This window comes from Pteropus vampyrus, unplaced genomic scaffold, assembly GCF_000151845.1.
Source record: "Pteropus vampyrus isolate Shadow unplaced genomic scaffold, Pvam_2.0 Scaffold12, whole genome shotgun sequence".
Lineage (NCBI taxonomy): Eukaryota > Metazoa > Chordata > Mammalia > Chiroptera > Pteropodidae > Pteropus > Pteropus vampyrus.
Genome location: NW_011888793.1, coordinates 4845169 through 4848975, shown reverse-complemented (window position 1 = coordinate 4848975; position 3807 = coordinate 4845169). Strand labels below are relative to the sequence as shown.

General features: G+C 40.7%; 1 pseudogene; it reads left to right on the top strand.

Annotated features, from left to right (window-relative positions):
* Positions 1 to 962: 962 nt before the first annotated feature.
* LOC111732911 lies at positions 963 to 1082 on the top strand (annotated as a pseudogene).
* The last annotated feature ends 2725 nt before the right edge of the window (positions 1083 to 3807 follow it).

Sequence of the window (3807 nt, the reverse complement as noted above, 5' to 3'; positions counted from 1 at the left end):
CTTGTTTTTGACGCTCTAAGTCAGTTATCAATACCTATCAGCTCTATCTCTGAAATGTATGTCATATCATCCACTGCTGTTTACCACTGCACGTCACCATCCAGTCTGGACAGCTCCACTCCCATGCCCGCCCCTGTGCCATCTCTTACCTAGGGGGTAGGCTGGTACAGAGCGCCAGCTTCACAGACAGACAAACCTAAATGTGAATGCCAACTTTGTTGCTTACCAGCTGTGAGACTCTGGGTATGCTTAACCTGTCTAAGTTTGGGATTCCTCATCTGTAAAATAGAAATAACAATAACATTTCTGAAAGTTATCGTGAGGACTAAATGAGACCACGTTTAGGAAAATGCGCAGTACAGTATCTGGCATAAGCAGCCTCTCACGGCCTGGGTCCCTCCATCCCTCGTCTCTGTTTCCACTCTCTCTCTACTTCAATTCTCCCTTTACATACACATGCCTGCTCAGGGCGTTCCCCTCCCTGCCTTCTATGTTTTTTTCCCACCATTTATTGGATAGATTCTAATTTCCAGAATGTGGCTGGATTAGTTAGGGTTCAGGAGGAGCTGCTGTAACAAAAAGACTGAAAAGTACAGTGGCTTAAATTGGATAGATGTTTCTCTCTCACATAATGTTCAGAGGTGAGTCATCCAGGGCTAAGTAGGGTAACTCTGCCACCTCTAGGTTTTACATGGCTGCTTCTGTCGTTTCCATTTTTAGCCAGTGGGAAGGGGACTGGGCCAGGGGAACTCATACCCAGGCTTTTTAGTGGAACATTTTGGAGGTGACACTTATCACTTCCTATATCTCATTGGCTAGAACTAAGTCACAGGGCCACATCAAGCAGTCAAAAGGCCAAAAAACCCCCCAAAAACCAAAACCAAAACAAAAACAAAAAAAGAAAAGAAAAATGTAGTCTTTAGCTGGTTGGCCACAAGCTCAGCTAAAACATGGCAGCTCTCATCTACAGCCACGCCACCCTGAACAAGCCCAATCCTGTCTGATCCTGGAAGCTAAGCAGAGTTGGGCCTGGTTAGTACTGGGATGGGAGACCACGTAGGAAGACCATGTGCTTGTAGGTATAAAAAAATAAATAAATAAGGGATTGTAAGCTGACAAGGTCCTTGCAATCTGCGAGGTCAACCAAGGGTTGTCTTGCCTAAAAAAATAAAATAAATAAAAATAAAACATGGCAGCTCTCTTATTAAAGAAATGAATATTTATGAATAGTTAACAGCCTTTGCCACAATGACATAAAGGACCATCCTTTATCTTTATGTTCACTTTCTTTCCCTTCTATATACCTCATGGTGTATTAACACTGGGCTACTTATTATTATCCAAATCTGCTTGCATACTGCCAGTAACTTTGCATGTGTGGGCTCCTACTCTTTGTGAAAGGACCACTTTAAAGAGTTCTTCCTTTACAGAACTTTCTCTGATGCCTCTATTGGAAGATTTAATCACTACATTTACCTGCCCTTGGGCTTTATATATAACTTTATTATAGAACTTTATTTATAGCTCAATCTTCTCTCTAGGCTGGAAGCTCCTTAAAATCAGGGGTTTATTTTATCCTTCTTTTGAATCCCTAAAACCTAGTATTTACCTGGCTCATATTTAGTCGAGATATGACTGGTTGAAGTTTAAATAAAAGTGGAACAATCAAGCTAGGGTTTCCTCATTAACTGCTGCCAATGTTTAAGATGGCTGAACATGGGGTTCTTCCAACACTGCTGGTAAATGGACAGAGCAAGTACATGGATGAAGTAAAAGAGAAAGGAAATTGGAGTCATCATTCATGGATTTATTTAGAATACCAGTCATCTTTTGCTCACGGAGGCTCGGACAATCAATACTTAATCTGTTCATTTGTTGATGGAGAAGTTGAGGTCCAGAAAAACAAGCATTTTATCCATGCTCAGCCAGGTCTTCAAAGCAGAGCTAGACTTTTGCTGAAGTCACCCCTCCAGACTTCCTTTGTAGAACTATTCCTGTCATCTTCCACTGCTCTAAAAAGGATTTTATATGCTATTGCAAATAGTGACATATTTAACAGGTTGATAGTGAGGTTAGGTGGGTTTATTGTAAAGTATTTTGAAAATCTTGAGTAAGTTAGTAAGACTAAAACTCACTCATAATCTGACAGACTACTGCTTGAAAAGGAGGGTAAAAGGGAATGAACAGTGTTGTATATAGCAAAACGGTAACTCAGTCCAAATATTGTAGTAGTTTTGTGGCCTAGTAAAAAGTGAAATGTCTGTCACTTTTTCTTTTTACTTATGACTATTTCCATTTATATATTTTGAAGGCTAATTCAAATTTTAAGTCACGTGCTTGTAAAATGCAGAGTATCAATACCGAAGGCAGCATAAAAATTTTCAATCCACAAATTCTTATTTTACTTTAGTTCCATAAAGGTAGCAAGTGGAATCACTTGGGTCTCATTGATCAATAGCAGATCCATATTTGTGGTTTTCTGGAATTCAGTGTTTAACTCAGATGTCCTGTGTGATCACTCTGTTCTGCTGAGATTTAAATAGCTCTAGCTTGAGCCCGGATCTGACTTTCTGAGGGCCGTCCAAGGGCTTCCTCAAGAGTCCTGTGAATTCCTGAGGGCTCATGTTCTCTTGGTCCCCTATAGCTCTTAGTGACTGCTGCTCTGGATTCTCGATTGTGCTAGTCACCCCTCCCACAAATGCTGCCTTCCCTGCTTCATGCTAAGCCGCAGTGGAATTGAGTTACTTCTGGTTTTCCTTCAGACTATCCGTAAAAGCCATTTGCATATCAGATTTTACGGAAGTTTGGGTCTATGGAGGCAGCATTACATTATTGAATACGAAACCACTTAGAATTAGATATCACTCATTCCTATTCTTCAGAGCCCTCTGTCCCTCCTGCCACAGGTGGCTACAATTCTCCATAGGCTCCTGCTTCCTGCCTGTTGCTCATACCCTCTTCCACTGAGATTTCCTATATCTCTTCCCTCCTCTGTTTTCTAATCCTCGACATCTTCTGGAAAGTTGGTTTCTTTCACCTTCTTACTCAGAACAATCGTGCACCCATTCTCTGTGGCCCTGAGTCTTCCATTGGATACCCAGAGACTCATTAATGTGTGTAAGGAAAGAAAGAGCTTCAGCCTTTTATCAGCAAGGACACTAATAGAGGCTTTGAGAGCTGAGTGCCTCCTTTATCCCTTTCTCCTCAGTTTCTAATACGGTTTTGAGATTTAACCTTGCAGTCATAGGAATTACGCTACCTACCTCCTTAGAAATAGCTAAAATCAGATTCGGTTTTAAATAAAAAATGTCTCCCAGATGAGTACATACGATTTAAGAACAAATCGAGAAGAAAAAGTTTGTGAACAAATACTGGAACTGAATGAATGACTAATAGTCATAAATCCCACACATATTCAGGACAAGCAAGTTTTAGAAAGCAAAGTTTATGTATATCTAAAATTTAATTCATACAGCAGCAGTGAAATCTTCAACAGGAATATGGCACCAGAAAGAAAACAGTTGTATAAGAAAGCTAAGCATGTGAAAACACCCTCATGCCTGTTCTTTTGCTGTTTGGCCCATAAAGAGTTTTAAGTTTCTAACAACTGAAGAAGCTCGAAAGTAGAATGATCACCTATTGTGATTCTGGAATTGTTTGTTTTTGTGTTGGCTCCCCCTACCATCAGATCCATTCTCCATTGTTCTGTTTTAGGCATCAGAGGCTGACTCCTGGGCTCCCTGACTCGCCAGTGAAAAGCCCAGCAAAAGTCTGGAGAAGAAAGAAGTCAGGACTCACTTTTGCAAC